Genomic DNA, 19,990 nt, shown 5'->3' with positions numbered 1-19,990 from the left:
TCTAAGAATGGTCCTGCTGCTTTCTGTGCCACGGGTGCTCTAGTTTCTTACGTGCAGCCTTACTTTCCTGGATGAACCCGCAGGGCTGCATTTGAAGTTTACTGTTATTCCTCACTTACAGAGACAGAAAGGGAGAAATCAAAACGGGAGGTGAGGCATTCATCACAGACATCTCTGCAATCAGTCCCAGGAGAGAAGGGCACAGTGCGGGTCTCCCAGTGAGGACAGTATGTGTTCTTATTCAAGGATCCTAGAGAAAAAAAAAAAAAAATCTTAGTGAGTGGGGGATGGTGTTTTGTGGAGCGCTAACAGGCTTTGCAGAGATTGAGCAGGGCTGAAGGAGAGAGTGGGGGCAGGCACAGTGGAACCAGGGTGTTTTTTACACCTCATATTCCTGGGCCTCGTGAGCCCCTCTGTATGCGTGCTTACGTGTCCAATGCCTTGACATTCTAGTTATACCTATTGAACTGATTTTAAATTATGATTTTGGTCAAAAACCACTTGGTTTTAATTGGTGCTCGTAATCTCACTTTACTTTGGTATTTCTGTATTTGTTTTCTCAGAGGCAATCTCTATTGGTAGATGACCGTTAAAACATGTAGCTAAATATAGCCTTTACACTAAATTTGGCACTACTTTTTTGCTCAGAGGATGCACTGTGTGCCTGCACACTTTCTAAGTGATTACATGGCTTAACGTTGTTTTATTTAGACGACAACTGTTAGGAAGTTTTGATTTAGGACATGACAAATTGAAGTTTATTGAAGTTATGGCCTCTAAAAATGTTCTGTTTAATAATGCTACACTCATGCATGAACACATGTGTGCACACAGGTTAATGCAAACAGAGTTTGCACCTAAAATGTAAGTAAAGTATTATCCCCAATAAAGTAGCCAACTGCAACCTTTGAGAACTACTAGAACTCAAACTTCATAAAATCATAGAATGTCAGGTTGGAAGGGACCTCAAGGATCGTCTGGTCCATCCTCCTAATATTATTGTTTAGATGATATGTCCCAGCATTCTGTCGAGCTGGGACTTAAAGCTTTCCAAAGTGAGGGAGTCCACCACTTCCCTTGGGAGGCCATTCCAACGTCTGACTGATGTCACAGTGAAAAGTTTTCCTCTTGTATTCAAACAGAATTTCCTCAGGAGAAACTTAGGCCCAGTGCTCCTTGTCTGTGTGACAAGTTCTCTGCTTTGTGTTTTCAGATGAGGAAAACAAGTGCTCTTGCTTTTTCAGTTCCTAGTTAGTTTTATCAGCTTTGCACCAAACACCACTAAGTGGATTGTGAAGCAAAGACATTTTCTCTGCAAATGCAGTAGAAGAAGTTAATACTTGGAGGTAACTCAGTTTTAAACCTAATGCATGTTCTTTGCTCTTTCAGTGAAGATTTACCTGTTCAGTATTTGAACTTTGTTTACAGTTTTGACCTCAAATGTCTAAATAATATTGTGGTGGAATTAAAAATTGGTTTGCCGTAATTTAAATGTAAAATAGATATTACTTATTAAAATGCACTTAGCACATTTGGTACACATCTGATGGACATTTAAGTCTGACTTCTTGGTTCAGAAAGGATTAATTTTTATCTGTTTCTGTTAAGTTGAATATATTTTCTCAGATTACTTCACTATCCATTACCCAGGGTTTCTGCTAGTAATAATGGATGCCTTGGGCAGTATTTTCTGCCATTAAGGAATGTAGAGTAGTTCACTAGGTGACACTGTCACCATATTAACCTCCTTTTTGTGGGTCCTAGACCCCTCTGTAGCTTTTAGCAAATACAGATCAACAGATACCCACCTGTTTACACAGTTAGGTACTTAATGTAAAAAAAACAAACAAAAAAGTTACTATTTTTAAATTGCTATTGCAAGCTTTCCTCAAGATTATGTGATATGTGATTTTAATGGTTGAGAGGGAATTTTATAACTTCCAGGAATGAATCTGGCACCACTGTTTTCCAGAAACCAAAAAGTAAAACCAAGTTGATTACTTGGTGCTGAATGTAATACTGGAGTATTAGGTGAAGTAAGAGTAAAGAAAAAAGAAGTTTAAAAAATGGTAACTATGTCGTATCAAATCTGTGGGCTAATGTGGGTAAAGAATTCTAACCTCCACCCTACCAAAATATTAATAGCATCTGGGCACAGTCAGAGAGCTTGATAAAATGTATTGACTCTGCAGCTCCACAGAGTTTTTCTGCAGCAGGGGAACCATGTAGCAGTATCTGTGACTATTAAGGAATGCAGAGTTAGACCACAGGTAGTAGAAGGGTTATGCTCAAAAATGTAGAGTGCCTGAGGCCTGGTGGCACAGTTACACAAACTACTCATATATTGCAAATTTGTGACCACGTGCCCTAAAGGAGGAGTTACACACTTCAAGAAGTGTTTTTATGGACTTCTTTTCCTAGTGCAAACATAGGATTTGTGATCCTGTCTTGGTCTTGTTGTTCATACTCTTTCATATCAATGGATATTCGAAGTCTCAACAGTTATTGTGGTCTTTTATAACTAAATATAAAAAGATAAGAAGCTAAATAGAAATCAGAAGAAAATTGAAGCAAAGGTCAAAACACTATTACAGGTCACAAATGTTTGTAAATTGAAATGGGAGATGTACTGAGTATTACCTATTTTTTTTCTTGAGAACAAGCCAAAGTAAGGTGAATTGCTTATCCCGGAAGGGTCGTCATTTTCATTTTCACATACATCTGGTACAAGATCAGTCCACAAATAAAGTAGCTGCATATTTAAGCAAATTTTCTGATGGAAACTATTTCTGAAGCATTTATGTTTTATGAAGCTGCCCTAAAACAATTAGTTCTTGTTTAGCAGAAGTGTTTAAATGGAATGCTTTACTAATGTGGCTGATGCTATAGTTACTGCATTTCGATAAGACAGAATTGTTCAAACTTGTTCCTCCCCCCCCTTAAGTTGGGTGACATGTTGAGGCTTTCTTCCCATTCAGAAAAGAAGTATTTGAGCCTTCTAGGGAGAAGTATTGTCTTTGAGAGTGTTCTATTTGAGATGTCTCCTAAGCCTGTTACTAAAGTATGTGTTTAGCAGTGTTTTCCTGCTAGGTCACATTGTAATAGGCTACTCGTCAGCCTAAAAATTTGTATAGAAAAATCAGGTTTGTCTGAATTTGGAGTTGGTGTGAGCTTGTGCATTTCCACTGTGGCTGCTGAACCAAGTTTGGTTGTGTTAGTCACTGGGATTGGGGCAAAAGCAGCTAGGAGCAGTGTGTGTTTAAAATACTGCTGGAACTACATCAATAATGCTGGATAAGAAGAGTAATAAACCTTTGCTTTTGTTTGTTTGTTTATCTGCTGGTGGTTGTTGTTGGGTTTGGATTTTTTAATTTGTGGGTGAGGAGGTTCAGTCCCCATCACCACAGCTCAAGCCGTCTCCTTTTTTCCCACTAGTTTGGAGAATTAGTCAGATAGATCAAGTTAGCGAAATAATCCCACCAGCAGTCCATATTTACTTAACAGGCCATTTTGTATTCGGGAACTTGCAGAAAATCCTATCTTCACAACCAGTGCCTGAGCACTCCCAAGCAGGTATAAGGTATGCTGCAACGTAGGGGAATATAATTTGCAAAATATCATATGTATTATTCACTGTCTGCAGAACACATTCTATCACCTTCCCACGTACTTCTACCTCCACAGCTCCAAAAGGGCAGGGGCAGATACCCGTATGTGAAATTCCCCCACTTGCCTTCCAAAAAGGAGCTGTGCTGTTACCCTGAAGCTGTGCCCCAGTAGGTCTTATCACTGTCATACTGAGTTCAGTGAGAACTTTGCTATTGACTTTGGTGGAAAAATATTCTGACTTAGGAGAAAACCTTCCTGAAGCTCTTTAAAGATTCTTTGAGGATCATTTATACTTAGCTGGCACAATGGCATTGATGATTGGTGTGAATATTATTGTTGTAAAAATAGGGGTGAAAATACAAGCATAGATGCAGTAACCTTTTAACAACTTCTTCAGCTACGGGGACCAAAAAAAAGCAGTAATATCCCTTTCAGTCACATATCTGTAAGTTCACTCCTTTGTTCTTACAATAACTGGTGTAGAAGCACAAGCACACAAAAAATCCCTTCCTTGGATATAAACTAGTATCTTGGTGCTGTAATATTTATTCTGATTGTGTTACAGTGTAGCTGAAACAAGGCAAATTCTAAGGCAGGCAAATTCATATAGTAATGCATAAATTATACTCTGATGGTGCTAGGAGCGAAGAAGAATGATCTTAGAGTGAGTTTCTAGTAAAATGTGTCCCAGACACTGAATGAACATCTTGAAGTATGACCTGAGGCATACACAATGCTGTATCTAGCACAATTTACTTTTTAAGATCAAGTACATGCAGAAGGATGGGCGAAAATACACTCCAACTCTGCACTTGCATTTAAGCAAACAAATTAAAGGTTAGTGCTTCCTTTTAGGATTCTGGCAAAGGTTGCAAATTGTGCTAGATGGAACAGGAGAAAAAAAACCAGACACTGACTAGTGCCACAGTTGTTACCAGTAACTTGCTTCATGGTTTCAATAAGCTTGCTTCCTCTTTATTTTTCTCTGTGTTTCTCCATTTACAAATTTATAGATGATGATGGCTTCTTCTTTTGTAAAGTGTTGTACAATCTCTGGAAGAAAAATTGGTACTGAGTAGCAGGGCAGAAAGTTGAGTTTCCAGATTTTTTCAGGTTTTTTTTTGTTTTGTTTTAAGATTTATTACCATGGGTTAACTCCATCATAGGATAAAATAGCAATTGCATTGATTGTGGTGGTGGCACAATACTTGGCGAAAATTTTACTCCAAGGCTTAGTTTTATTTAGCATTTGTGAAGATCTAGAAAATACACCTGGTTCTTTCTCCAGAGAGGTGGATTTCATGTTGACCTTTAACATTTCATACCAAAGAGTCAAAACAAGTCACTTTCTAAACAGGTATATAAACAGTCTTTAAGGGTGTGTATTGTAGAACACAAATGGTGTTGCTATTCATGTGTTAACATATTTTGTTACACAGAATGTTATTAGAGTATAATAACACTTTGCTCTTCTATTGTGTACTTTTACAGGCATCAACTAACTACATTTTACAAACATTTCAGAACCAGTGTCACCACCCCCGTTTTGCAGATTGCAGAGTAGACCCAGGGATGTTCAGGTAAGACCAGATGGCTGGTGGCACAACCAAATTCAGAACTCCTGAACTTGCTGTAAGTTTTTATGTCACTGTTAAATTTGTTATACCAGCTACTTTTTTTGTTGTGGACCTAGTGTTTCATTCTTCCAACCCAGACTTTCTTCTTAACTCAGTGCTGTGCTAATACTCCCTGTGTTCTTCCTGTGTCTCTGAAAGTGACTTTTGGAAGGATGCATAAGCGTGTTCTGTTTGTGTTCTGAGATGTGTGAAGGTGACAAACATATTTATGCTGGTTCCAGGCATGAGCTAAAATATCCTACTCCTCAGAAGACTTTTCAGGAGTCTTCAGCTGAGCTCTCTATCCTGAGCTTCTTGCTCTAAAGTGATCTGGAGGGAAGCTGGTGTTGCAGCAGTGTGGCGTTTTGTTGGAGCACTTTGTAGTTCAGGTCCCAGGTTTTAAACTTGGAGTTTCTTTGTAGATCAATAACAAAGAGGCCTAATAACTGTCTTCTAAAACAGACAAGACTGAGAATCCATGGATCTTGTGCCTTCCTTTCTTAGACTAGTAATGTTCAGAGCTGTGGACCTCTATGCTGACCTACAGATTTAAGTGTGTTTCTCTTTCTCAGTTGGCACACAGTACTGAGCATGTGAGCACTCCATTTGAAATACATTTCTTGATACCTTGTTCATCTTCAAGTCCAACCATCTGTGTGCTATACTGTGAAATAGAATTATAAAAAGACAAGAAGATGATAAATAGTAAAAATCAGTAGTTACCAAGTGGCTTACTTCTTGGTCTACAGTGCAAGCCAGCACTATCAGGTTTTTAAGCGTTGTCCTTTTCTAAATGCTGCCAAACTTGCAACTTTTGGGCTGAGTTTTTCCTATGTTGGGTTTATCTTTCAGACAGGGGCCATGTAGGGATTTCATCTGAGGGAGATGGTAAAGAATTACTACCCAAAAAAATTAATTTCAAGAAAAGAAATGCTCTAAAAAAACCCTAAAAAATTCCAACCAAGCAAAAAATGGGGAAACAGCCTGTAGATATTAAGGAACTCGTCCTGAAGAATGCTGATCCTTTTTACCATCCAGATAATTGATTAATGTTTTTTGTTTGGTTTTTTAAGAATTGTACTTCAGTTGTGAAGAGGACAGAGATTTTTATATACTTGATTATTTTATGGTCTAGTCCTGCAATGCTTCTGCTGTAGCAGTCTGCCCGAGCTATTGCCATTGCAGGATTGAAGCCTTACATGCAGTTAATCTTACAGGGGTCTGATCATGCTCCAAGGTATTTTGGTGCAGATTTTTGGGCACGTGTATGTTTTGGGTAGGCTGTTGTGGCTTGGCATCAATGGAAAAATGGGTGAAGATGAATCACATTGTGGATTCTGGCTCTGAAAAAGAGGCTTCTCTTGAAAATGTGATAAGACTTGATACATACGGAAATTCTTATATTCTGTAACCTGAGTGACTTTTAGAGGCGTTTCTCAAGAAACTGAGACAATTAGATTCAGATTTTTTTCTCTTTTCTCCTCAAAATATGAGGCTGAAGAGTTGACACTAAAATGAGCTCAATAAGGTTACTTACAAAATTAAAACAGAATGGGTAAGCAGTCCAATAGTGTTTTGTCCAGTTACTATGAATGACTATGAATAAAGAATTTCATGTAACTTCTTGGGAATTTCCCTAAGCAAAAGTTGGCAAAAGTCAATAATGGTGGGTTGTTTTTTTGGGGTTTTTTTGCAGTATAATTAATTCTCCAAGAAAAAGGTAAAACAAATCTTACACTGACAGCTGAGAAGTAGTGTTTCAGATGGGACCAGGCTGATGCCATGCTGTGATGCTTTCTTATCCTGGACCGGATGCTTCTGGTTCACCAGAGAACTCACAACTTTAAGCAAAGTTCATGCTGGTCAGATTTCACTGTGTGTGTTCAGAATGCTGTGGATAACAGGGGGAACTGAAAATCATCAGGCACTTTTTCAGCCTGCAACTGCTAAGGAGTGCTGTTATTATCAGGTCCAATGCAGTTACACTCTCCAAGAAAAACCCTCCTCATCAGGATGTAAGAAGTGTGGCTATGGTGCCGCTGGTTTCAAATTATTTTGGAGGAATGAGGTAGTAGCTGAACTCCCTGGTACTGCAGTTTGACTGCTGTGAGGATGTAGACAATCAGAAAGTTATCTCGGGGATTTTCTCGCTGCGTTGGTTATACTGCTGAATATAAAACTACTGTAGAAATAATATGGGAATAAGAGGTTATGTCAGGATATTGCTCACTTGCATCACAGTGGAATTTCTTGTAGAGTCCTAATTTTCCTCATATGCTTTATGGTGTTACTGAGACTTGCAGGGGGTGTTAGATCTGATATCCATTCCTGTGCCCTAGAGCATGCTCTTTATTTTTGCTGTGTCCAAGGACTGAAGATGGCTCTTTAATACATGTTTGCAGTTATTGTGAAACTGGCTTAATGTCATGGTTCTCCAGAGCAGGGAGAAGACTGAACCAAAGAGTTCATAGCAAGAACATACCAGTGTTTCAAATACTCAGAGTGAGGTAAGAGTGTAGTGGTACCTGGGCTGTCCTTGCAAGGTAGGTGTTTGCTGTATCTAGGGCTGGTAGGGCATATCCTGTGGTTCTTATGCCCTGATCATCTGGATTGAGGATGCTTCTTGTAGAGCTGTCTGTCTTAGTTTCCTGTGGTGGAGATTGAGATGGGTAGAGACAACTGTGAGGAACATTTTGGTGTCTTCCAAACAGTCAGCACACAGATACAGCTCAGTCTGGGAGGGATTATTAGTACTAGGGCTGAGGTGTGCTTAGAGGTTGTTGTGGACATCTCTGAACCTTAGCTTCTAAGTTAACTGTGTGGCTACTAGGACTGAAAGAGTATATAGGGAAAGGTAGTGTAAGGGGGAAGAGAAAAAATATGGTGGCTATCAGAGACAGCCTCACTTGTGAATTTACATGGGAAGCTTGTGAGATGATAAAACTTACTATTCAAACAATATTTCTTCCCTCGAGTGTGCCATGCCAATTAGTTGCCTAATATTTTGTCAATGTTTCACTCTGTCAAAAATATGTTCTGCTTATGAATGAAAGAGGACATTCCTGCAGTATTTTTCACTGTGGATTTGTAATTATTGTTCTTGAGTTTATTCGTGAGCTACTAAGCCTTTTACTAGAGATTATTTGCTTGTAATGTTGGGAAGAGCTGTTCCTGTTTTGATTCTCACAGTTAGCATCAAGTATAGAGCATGGTAGATCCTCACTGGGTTCAGTGAAGTCATTGCGAGACGATGATGATGATGAGGGAAGGTAAAATATTCCTCAGAGCTCAAGGAAGTTACTGGATGCCAATTGATGATGAGGGAAGGAGCTCTCCCTAACTGTTCCTGCTCCCCTGTGCATCTGTAACAAATCACTTAGCTCTGGGTACAGAAAGGAGCAGGTTCATGGCAGCTGTTGATCGGGTTCATGGAGCAGCACCATCTGCACTCCTCTGCTTTTTCATTCTTGAGATCTGGTGCAGCAGAGGTTTTGCTTAAATTAAAAAAAAGAACCATATCTCTTCTCTATTGTTTGCAGCTGCTGTTGTCTTACTTCCATAAAGTAGGTGTGAGGAGTTACCCATGAGAGGGGCAGTACACAACATAGAAGACGTGAAGGCGGAGCTCCGTGGACTGCATCGAAAAACATCTTCCATTCCAATTTGAGTATTCTTCTTTGGAAAATTTCTCTCATTAGGTTAGTCATGCAGGATAGGAGTGGAGAGGGATGAGGAGAGGAAGAACATTAAATATGAAGTCAAATTGCAGTCAAAAATAATCACATGGAATCAGATTTTTTTTGAGAACTGGACGTGTGTTATCACCATATTAAAAGTTAAACACATGCATAATTCCTAAGGTGGAGGTTATTATATTGTTTCAAATTAACACCCGACTGTAAAGATTTTCAGCCTAATTTCTTATTATTTCTATGTGGAATCTATTTCAAATATGTGAAATTTACTGTGACAAGTATTTGATCATAGTGTTATTTTAAACTTAGATGCATCTGCTTCCAAAAGTTAAAATTCTTGACAGATACTTAAATATTTAAAGCACCCTCCATAAAATTACTAAATCCAGCAGTTCAACTATATAAACAGTGCTAGGAATAATGAACCCGAAAATACTCAAAATGGCAAACCCTCTCCATAAATATTTCTCTCTTATTTTAACATTCACCATGGTGAAACATGACAAAAGTAACTCCTTAGCGTTTGTTTTAACTGACTAGCTTGCTGCTGGAACAAGCTTTAAGGGAAATCCATGGAGTCCCACAAGGTGGCAGGAGCTAACTGTTCTATAGTAGAGCCGTGGCCTGAGGTGTAAAGTAAAGGTAGTAAATCGATTTTGCTAGTTGCATGCATTCATATCATGAACAAGTTAGACCAAAATTTCAAAAATTTGCCTCGTTGAGGTGTGTAGTTGACTTCTGAATAATTTGAGTAAATGAACAAGCTGCTATTCTCAAGGATCTTTGAAAGATAGAATTCAAGCATTCTTTCTTTGTCAACAAAAAGGATCTTTCTATTCACTTGGTGGTGATAATTTCATTGTAATGTGCATCATCACTGTGAATAGAGAGCAGGGATGAAGCCACGTAGGATCATGCTGGCATACAGGGTTCATAGTTTAACACACTGGCAGTGAGCTTCCTTAACTTGCAGACTCACCTTAATGTTGTGGGAATGCTGATCATGAGGTGCAGCACAGCAGCCAGGGCTGAGGGACTGTGGAAGTAAAGGCATTCTTTGCTGCTTCAGTGAGGCCATAGAAATGTTTTTCTTTGGCAACTGAAAAATTAAAACATCATTTAAAAGTATCCCAAGTTCAGGAATTACGGGAAGTAATCAGAATAGCTCATCCTAACTAGTGAGACTGTGTTTGCTAGTATGCAGAGCATGAGGCTGAAATTTAGTCCATTCTTTTCCCAGTGTTTCCAGTCTTTCTTTAGGGTGCTGGAGTTCTTGTTTCACCTTTTCTTGCTTTTATTTCCACTTGCCTGATGATGGTCAGTGCTCTCCCAAAATATACATCAGGATGTAAAGCACTGCAAATGAACAAGGGGAGGGGGAGAGGGGCAAGGTTAATCAACTGTGTCTCATCAAAGACATGATGTAGTTACATGCTTATGCTTGCTTAACCTTGCACTTTGTGTTCTAAGTCTCTTACTTTTGTAAAATCTCCCTGGCCTACCTTAGAAAAAAATCTGTGGACTTGAGGGTTTTAGTTGGTAGAGGCAATGCTGAACAAAATAATAGTAAGATGAAATGACTGGCCACAGAGTGTTGGCTTTGAGACTTGTTAATGTCTTGATTTGTGTTAAGAGATCTTATCTTAAATGAGTAGATGTCTATTTTTATGTTTTGAATGATAGTACAGATCTGTACATTGACAAGGTATATCTTGGAATTTGGACAAGCCTGTTTCTGTGGACAGGCAGTGCAGTTCATTAGGACTAAGGTGAACTTTAGAATAAGTAACTTTCTTAACTAGTAGACAGATACTGGGAATAAAAATAATTCAAGTCGTAGGAAATTTCAGTTTCTCCTGTCCCACTCAGCATCAGCTCCTTGTCATCATACTGTAGAAAAAGAATCCATGCATTTCTGATGGGCATATCTGGAATAGACATATGAGGTGAATTGTGAGAATTCCTTCATGCCTGTGTATGAAAGTGATGTTTCTTTTCCTAGCAACGATGGAAGCAACTTAACATGTAAAGTAATTCCATAGTGACTTACATATCTGTTGCACTTGCTTGCATTGTCCAGTATAACACCTGGACCCCATTTTACCAACAAGGGTGGGAGGACAGAATGTAGAAATGAGGCTGTTTTCAGCAGCTGTCATAAGGAAGTAGCAAATACTATTGTCTTGCCAAAATATGGGAGCCTAGAAGCATTTCTTTTTTATCCCCATGTTTGCAGGAATGCATGAAATTTAGGAAAATCTTTAGTTTTAGAGCAGACGTAAATGTTTTTTCTGAATGCAATAGATGATACTTAGAATTTCAAAGTGAAAATTTTGTGATTTCCAGTGGTTACACCTTTCACTTGCCTCTAATTTTAAAAGAATCTTAGTTCTTATGTAAACATCCTAAAATAATTATGAAAAAAGTAAATAATTAAGTAAGGATTCAGCATTTGATGAACACTCTACTGAAATCTGTTCTGTGCAGTTGAAGAGGTGCATGATGTATACATTTGTGTACCAGTAGGATTGGACTATCCATATTTGAATTCCTATGAGCTGTGAGCTATTAAGCAGTTACTGTGTACTGAAGCAAACTTAGCTCTATTTGTCATTACTTACATTCAAAATTTTCAGTCATGCAAATGAAATAGATGCTTCCTATTGCAACTCAGAGGCAACAAGTCACTTATGTTGAGTTGTAATACACAAACCCCACATACCTGTACATCCATATGACAAAACAAATAGTTTTTAAAGTTTAAGACAGAAGCTCATATATTGCCAAGATGTCTGTGTTCAACAGTGTTATTTAAGTGTGGTCCCTGTCCTCCACAAACATATGGACCTTAATGTGGCTTGTGGAGAGTTACCTACTACTGCACATTTGAAATAGTATAGCAAGGTGGAGTTTGGTTCTTGAGTTTCTTTATGCACAAAAGATCAGTGGTCTTGGTAATACCAGGGGTAGAAAGAGTAGTGCAAGTAGCTTGCTTAAATTCAACCACAGAATCAATACAGAAGTCAGCTTCAGAGTGTATATTGACACAGGCCTTTTTTGGCAGAGTGGTAGCTTTACAGTAGGATAGTGGATGCTGGGTGGTGTTGGTGACATACCTACTTTGTGGTGTTCTTAAACTTGTTACAGTGAACTGGGAGGCTTAGCAAAGATTACTGAATAGCTTGGCAATTGATAACAGGTGCTGTGTACCTCCAAATCAATCACAGTATTACTAGAGCAAATAGAGGTGAATAGGACTACACAGGCCCTGTGCTCTCCAATGTAAGGATCTTCCAGAAAACCTTTGGTCTTCTCTATCTGGCAAGCTCTGTCTTAAACGTCTCAACTCTTCTGTTGATTTTACTTAATTCAGGGACAATTGGGGTTGTCCCATCCACCAGATCTCCTACCGAGGTGCTGAGTGCTTTTTCTTCTCCATAACCATGGCAATGCAGGGCATCACTGTCCCCTGGTAAATGCCCAACTCAGCTAGTGCATCCAACCCCACAAGCAGGCAAAAATACACTGCCTGCTTGCTAACAAAACTAAGAGTTTCCTGCATGCCTCCCAAGTCTGATTTGGATTTGAGGGATATTGAGATCTCCAGGACTGGCTTTGCGGTATGCTGGGTGTTCTAAAGAAAATCTCAAAAGGTTTTTTGTTACCAACTTTTTTAGAAACACATTGTTAAAATGTGGCATTTTAATGTCCAACCTATAATCTCAAACCTTAAGGGTATGTCTACATTGTAGATTGCTGTTGTGTAGTTACCTGAATGTGTTTTCAGTAAGGTGGAACAAGTATCAGAAGTGGTTTGGCAGTGATAGCATGGAGCTCTGTGCGTGCTAATTTTACTCGAATGGAATAAGGGCAAATGAGCTCATAGAGAGCTGGGCTGGACTGCTGTAGTTTAGAGCTCCTTGTACTTGATTATTTGGTTTAAATCAAGTTTCTGTGTCTTGGAGCACACGGTTGTTGGAAGTGTCTAGAGCCTTTGGGGCTGTCACTGGCACTTGGTGCCATGTGCAGTGGGGGCACATCCTGGGCATTCCTTCAAGATGCAAAATTGGGTTAGGCTGCACTAGCAGCTCTTTCTGTACCAGCAAGTTGCAAATCCTGTTTATGGATTTCTTTTATAGCACTGAATGTTAAAACCAGTACTTTCCCTTGGGAAAGTATTATTCAATTAACTTGGTATTTATTTTCATAGAAAGTTTTGTTGCTGAAAGCGAAAACTAGTTGGGGATAAGATCTGCTTATTAGGAGGCTTGTTCCTCCACTTTACAGGAGTGGGGGAAGCAAGGGAGGATAAGTGTATTGCCTTTGGTGCTCAGGGTAGAATTTTTCCTCTGCTTTTCTACCTCTCCTGTATGTCCTTGGGAATGTATGTGAAGTACAAAAATAAGTCAAGACTGCAGCCAAGTTACCTGCATTCATCTAAAGTATCTAGTGTGTATCAGTCAATTTAGTGTCTGTTTAGTACTCATTGCTTAAGTAGATGAAGCTGGTCTTTTAGTGACTTGAAAGAAATCAGGTGTGTTCCAATTAAAAGAAGCTGCAAATGTGATAACTCACTAGTTAGTGCTCCGATTATTGGGCCAAGCCTTGTGGTATTACACCAGTATAATTCTCAAAGGCCGTATTTAACATTCTATCCCATCCTCTTAGAGAAGTTGTTAAAAACCCCAAACAAACAACAAACAAAACCCCAAACAAACAACAAACAAAAACCCCAAACCAGAATAATCAATATGGCATTTAGGCTGCTGAAGATTTAAAGAAGTGTCTGTTGACAGGGAATTATTCTGTCTGTGTAGTTCATACACCACATTTGTCTACAAGTGATGCAGTTACATTTACAACCCACCCCTTGACATCTAAGTCAGAAGATCAAGTTATAATAGTGGAATTCCTTCAATAAAAACATGAGCATTGGAGAAGATGTTGAACTTATCCAGGTGGCTTGTTATAGCAGCCTCTTTCTCCTAGAGGAGTGCACTTGCCCTTTCTCAGGTCTTCCAGCACCAAAGCTAGCAGTTGCTTTTGTTCTCCTTCCTTTTCCCAGCCCTTACCAGGCTGGGTTCCAGGTGGCAGCAGTGGTGGTCAGCTAGGTGAGAGACACAGGGAAAGAACTAATGATTCTTCTAAAGTTTAACAGCAGCAGCTGGAAGTTCTGCTGTCCCCACGGGCCCTCGTACCTTTCTGTGGCAGTTTAAGATGCATCAGTAGCAAAAGGAGCAATGGGTCAGCTCTGAAGCTGCTGCGTTTCTCAGCTTGGGGTTTTCATGTAAAGAGCTGTTATTGTTAACCTGTGTTTAACCTTAAGGAGTGGAGGACAGATACAGGAAGATGAATTTGTGTTACTGGCAAGCCAGCATTGTACCCCACCACCCAGAGTGTTCATTGCTCTTCTGCATAGACCAAGAACATAGTGTGGCTCTTGAAAAAGTTGCATCCTTTGGTAGTGAGTGGCTTGGCTTAAGCCTTTTCTTCCTGCCAGTTAAAAACATAAAACTTGCTTCTGTATTACAGAAGGACAAATATGTTGTTACTGTCTTTATACTAATGTGAAGGTTGACATCTGTGTTGATTGCATTCATGCTGGAGTGGCAGGAAGAGACCTGACCCTCTTCTATGATGTGCCACATATTTTAAAGCACATTTTTAATGTGTTTTAAGCTTGAGGGCAAGAAACCTGTATGGTTTTCCTTGATGAAGAGGTTTGCTGTGTTTATATGTGCATCAGTCAGCACTTTACATAGTGCATTGACTTTGGGTGGCTGAACAGAGGATGTGAAAATGTTTGGATTTGGGGGGTTTCCTTAGGGAAGGTTGCATGTTTGAAGTAAAAATGTTGGTTTTGAATGTCGGTAATCTGTTTTGTATTCTTTTATAGTAAAATGCATTGTTACATAATGGAAGCTTTTTTTAGCTTTAGAGTCCTACACAAACACTGAGGAGAAAACCACAGTGTCATATTTGGGTTTGATTGAATGAGAAAAATGACTCATTTAGTTTTAGATAGTATGCTGACAAAACAGAGAGAAACTCTTAGAGCAGATCATGTGATAGCCAGTGATTCACTCATCCAGCTTTGGTGTCAGGTCTTGGGGTTAGAGTGGACATGGTCATGAGAGACATTTCAGCAAATGTTTTGCTCTGGTGTAGGAAACCCTGAGCAACATTTACTACTGGAGATGAAATGATACTTTTTTTTTTTTCCCAAAGCAAGTTTGCAGTTAGCCAGAGCTAACTATTGGTTTTGCAGCAGCACCTTGAGTTCAGTTTGTTTGCAGTCATTCAGAGGAAGTAGTTGTTGATAAAACAGAAGAGCCGCTAAAGATTGGATGACATCTGGGATTTTTATTTTACTTTGTGGATTTCCACGTTGGGTACTGTGTCAACATGGTGCTTTCTTGCTGGCTATCACCCCCCCCTCCCTCTTGTGTTTCCGGGGAGGAGTCCTCTGTCCTTGCTCACAGCTGCGATGGCCTTGGCTGGGGCCAGCTGTCCTTCTAGCAGCTCTGCTTCCCAGGGATGGCTGTGCCAGGCCTGACTGTGGTGTGTGCTGGTGTGTCCCTGTGGAGAGACAGGCATCCTGGGGCAGGGTGAGGTGTCTGGTCCTTCTCTGCCAGAGGGCAAGGGTGGGAGGGGAAGCTGTAGGTTAAAATAACGAGAGGACGGTTAAAGGTCAGGATGGGTTTGCTCTTGTGTAAAACTGAATGTGAAAGTTATTTCACTGCTTGCTGCCCTGCTTGCTTTTACAGAAAGCATGTTTATGGAGAAAGATAAAATCAGGATATGCCAGGAATGGGGTGGCAGCCCACCTGCAGGGACTTCACATCTCCTCTGTGCTCATTCCCTCTCTTGCTTGGTGCTGCCACAGAGACTGATCTTATTTCCTGATGTGGCTGGCACAGCCGCCAGTTATCCACAGATGTGGGAAAACCACTATTCTTTAAGTCACTTGCCTGTGTTCAGTCTTGCCCACTGTGTTCCCCAGCTTCTTCCCATGACTACAGTCTGTCAGATTTTTGGCCCTTAAGTCTGAAAGGAACAGATCATAGATCACAGAGCCTAAACCAAAGATAAACTCCGGAATTTTGGCAAATGTGGTACCAGTTGGACTAAGCTTCAAAATTCTGAGCTCTTATTCTAGTGCTGAAATCTTATGTTACACTTGGTCACTGTCTTACTGCTAAAGAAATGCCAGACTTGAGCTTTCAAATGTGCAAGCTAATACTGTAACCTAAAGAAAATCACGGATCTATCCTGAATGCAGAACTCAGGGTGCTGTAGAGGTTTTCCATCATGAAAATAAAATATTTTTGTGTGTATCAAGATTTTAATTCAGTGAAGTACCTGGCAAAGGAAGTATGAAGCTGGAGGAAGTTGCTTTTTCTGAAGAAAAAAAATGACAATATTTGGCCCAAGCCCTAAAGGATTCTGTGAAAACAATTGCACATAATCTGAAGGAAATAATTCAAATAAATGGTTGTGTGTAGTGGCTGTTTCTAATTGGGCTTGATGTTTTATCACAGTTAGTTTTCCATTTAGGAGGGAAGATGGGAACTATAAAACTTGATTCAAATTAGCAGAGTGAAATAGCTTTTTTTGCAACTGCTCTTTGGACCTTTGTATCTCTTTTAATAATATGCTTACAGAATATTGTTGCAGTACATCCAGGAAGAAAATAGGGATGATCTAAGAAGCATGTGTCTCTCTAATAAAGTGTTTCTGATAGGAGAATGAGAAAATACACAAGATTATACTAATGCAGTTTTCTTTTTGAAAGTCTGTTTTGCATTTTAATTTCATGAAGAACAGCTCTCATTATTCTTCAAACAAAAACTAGACAAAACCCTCCTAATATTAAGAAATTTTGCTATTGGAAATGGGTTGGGGGTTTTGTGCTACTGGTAATCTGTGATCTTACACATGAGAAACAAACTTCTGCATCTCTAAATTTGCCAGGATCTAGTTCTGGTAATAAAGCTAAAAAGGAGGGAAACATATTAGGATTTTATTCTGCCTCATTGTACGTAGTATCTGAGTGCCTTCCACCTATAGCAGAGAAGAACTGGGATTTAAGTTCTCAGGATAACAGTGTGGGGGAGGGATAAGATGGAGCAGCACGCTGCTTATGGTAGGATTTTTGGCTTGGGTACTTTACGCATTATTTACGTGTGACATTTGTACCTGAAGTTGTTCTGACACTTGTGATGTATGGATGTGTGTAGCAGGTAATGGGGCAGTGGCTTCCCGGTGGCAGAAAAACTGCTGTTAATGTGCTACATAGCTCAGAAGTGTTTTCTGTGCCCATATGAAAATGTTCAAGACAACTTCTAAGAAACACTGAGATCTAGGAATTACTCAAATGGTGATTCTGCTGTTTCTGAATACACAGATTGTTGATGGTGTTTTTGGAATGTTTTATCAATTAATTTCTGTTGAGTGTTATACTAGCTGTGTTGTATTGCAGAGTTATATAAGCACTGGACTGGGAGATTGTATCCATTTTGAGCTGAGTAGTGACTGTGTCTAGATTTAGTGATAAATATTGTATTTCTTCATGGGATTGAAATAAAATAGCTTCGGTGCACATTATAATTTATTGATATTGCTGCAAACTATGTGTATGTGAGCACAATTCTTTTGTGACTTCTACGCAAGGTAATTTTACAACAGGAGACTAATATTGCAGAATTGACTGACTGAGGAATTGTTTTCACTGTCAGTGAAAACCAGGTTAAATTTTGGAGTATTTTAATTCTAGTCTCAAAATGTTTGTTTGTTTCATTGGTTCTTTGGTTGTTGCTGTTATATTCTCTGCTGGTTAGCAGGAGGAAGTTTTCAATCATTCAAGATCCATCAGTGTTATTTTTCCCTTTTTAACTTCTTCCACCAGGTTTTCTCCATTTTGGTCAATTTCTTAGTAACTTGACTGCTCATGAAGTACTTGAGTAGCAACCTAGGAGGGGTCATTCTGTCATTTGAGTTCAGGCAAAGATAGATGTACTGATGGACTGAGTAAGTTTGTGTTCAAAATCTTGGGCTGACTTTGTTTTTAAATAAATACAGAGACAGTTTGGTGGCTGATCTCCATTTGTCTTTATTGTAGGGGGTGACAGGTCATAAATTTTCACATATGAATGAACTTGACAACTGTAGTTTAAGCAATATAGAAATTTTGAGTTAATTTAAAAACAGTTCATAATATCTACTAGATTTGGAATTCCCTGGACTTCTAAGTATATGTGAATGAGTTTAAAGTGTGTACACTTGTAGGTGCTTGCTACTTCCCACTTCATGTCATCTTTCTATCTTTGTCTAGTAGCTAAAGATTGGTTATATATTAGATGATCTCTTTTCATGACCATTTTCAAGCTTTTAAAAAGTGTATTCTCCCTGTGGAGGGGAAAGAAAAAAGGAAAAAAAAAAAAAAGCTGACACAAAGTAGCAGGTTTTCAGCTTTTTTTTCTAAATTACTATAAAAACACTGAGAGTCCTGTTGATGATACAAATGGCTGAAAAAAAATAATGTAAGTCTGCCAACAGTGGACTAATGTTCTTAGTTACTTTTGCAGACCTGTAGGAAATAAAGACTGCAGTGTAAAAACTGCTGGTCTAGTGCTGTATGTGTACCCAAGTTGGAGACCTCTGGACAGGGTAATAGTGTTCACCAACAAAGATAGTGACAGCAGCCACTAACTGTTCAGTAGCATAAAGCACAACTGTTATACTTTGAGAGAATGGTTGCCTAATAATGACTTTAGCAGTCCTGCCCCTGAAATCCTGCAAACAGTAGACTTTGATTTTAAAACGTGCTTATTATTTTGATGACCTCAGTCGAGGGAACTTGAGAGGGGCAAAGAAGTAGAGAGTAATTATTTGAAGATGCTATGGTAGTTTCTTAAGGAAGTTTCTGGTGTAGAAAGACAGGTTTAAAGAAATGAAGCTTTTTGTAGTGAAAGCAATACTTTAACTGGTGTCTCTCCAACTTTTTCTATGTATGACACCTTAAGGCCTAAGTCCCTTCAATATTGAAAGACTGACAGAGGCGAAGATTTCAGAATATTTATAAAAATTGATAGCAAAATAAATGATTGCATGTTACTTCAAAACACATACAAGCATTTCAGTTGGTGATCAAGTCAAGATAGTGTAAGTTAAAGAAGTGCATTTGCTGTTAAAGACGTGTTGCTGAAGTTATAGATGTGCCTTAAGTGTTTGGGGTCAACCTCATAAACTGGTAAATTATTTTAATTTACTAAGAATACTCTTTAAAGTGCTTCTGGTGTTCTCTAAGTTGGTGGGTTAAATTGTCTTGCGGGTGTCATCTCAGGAGTGCCAGAGATTGCCTTTCTGTATCTAGTTAAATACTCACTGCTGGTGTACTTGTGTACTTGAACTGAAGAAGCAGAGGGAGAAGGAGGGTGGCACACTGTAGCAACAGCATCCTTGGCCAGTGTTTGTGAGAACTGAGAAGTGTGCTTTCAAAACTGAGTACCAGTTTGGATAGCAAGGGAAAACCAATACTCAGTGCTGTAAAATCTCTCTTCTGTAAAGCAAGTAGGAAACAGCTTCTCTGAAATACAGGGAATAATCCTGGGATTAGAGGTGGTCTTGGTGGACTCCTTTATCTCTGTTATGGTGGACTCCCATAACTGTATGTGATGCTGTAGAGGTGTCAGGTTTGATTTGAAGAGAAGCCAGGCATTTATGTAACAGTAATTAAATCAGAAAAGGTTTGGGACTGTCTTTTGCTGCTACATTTGAAGTTGAGCTCTTCCTTATATCTTAACCTTGCTTGCTGTTGAGCCACGCACCACCTCAATATTCCAGACAGATTTTGGGGATTATTGGTTTTAATAGTCACAAAATATGTTCAGATGGGTGTATAAATTACATTCCTACTTCTGATATAATTCTGCCTTTAAATTATATCTTAGTAAGGAAGCAGGTGTATGTCTCTTCAGTGTTAGTATTGTTTCCTCAAAAAGAACAGACGAGTTCCGAGTGTAAAACTGGAGTGTCTCAATTACTTGGACAAAAAGGGATAAAGTTGCC

General features: G+C 39.1%; 1 protein-coding gene across 12 annotated transcripts in view; it reads left to right on the top strand.

The window, feature by feature from the left end:
- The window catches only part of BBX (BBX high mobility group box domain containing), a 143,919-nt gene that overhangs the window by 12,594 nt on the left and 111,335 nt on the right, over window positions 1–19,990 (top strand). For 8 of the 12 annotated variants that reach the window (XM_030448001.1, XM_030448041.1, XM_030448015.1 and 5 more), the window contains exon 3: window positions 5,101–5,189. The exons of 2 other annotated variants lie outside the window; for them this stretch is intronic. The gene's annotated coding sequence lies outside the window, so the exon portion shown is untranslated. The remainder of the gene's footprint in view (window positions 1–5,100; window positions 5,190–19,990) is intronic. 2 more of the 12 variants (XM_030447983.1, XM_030447977.1) reach the window with 1 other exon arrangement.

Source organism: Calypte anna, chromosome 1, assembly GCF_003957555.1.
Source record: "Calypte anna isolate BGI_N300 chromosome 1, bCalAnn1_v1.p, whole genome shotgun sequence".
In the NCBI taxonomy this organism is placed as follows: Eukaryota; Metazoa; Chordata; class Aves; order Apodiformes; family Trochilidae; genus Calypte; species Calypte anna.
Note: the sequence above shows the minus strand (reverse complement) of the source record. Positions and strands in the feature narration are given on the sequence as shown.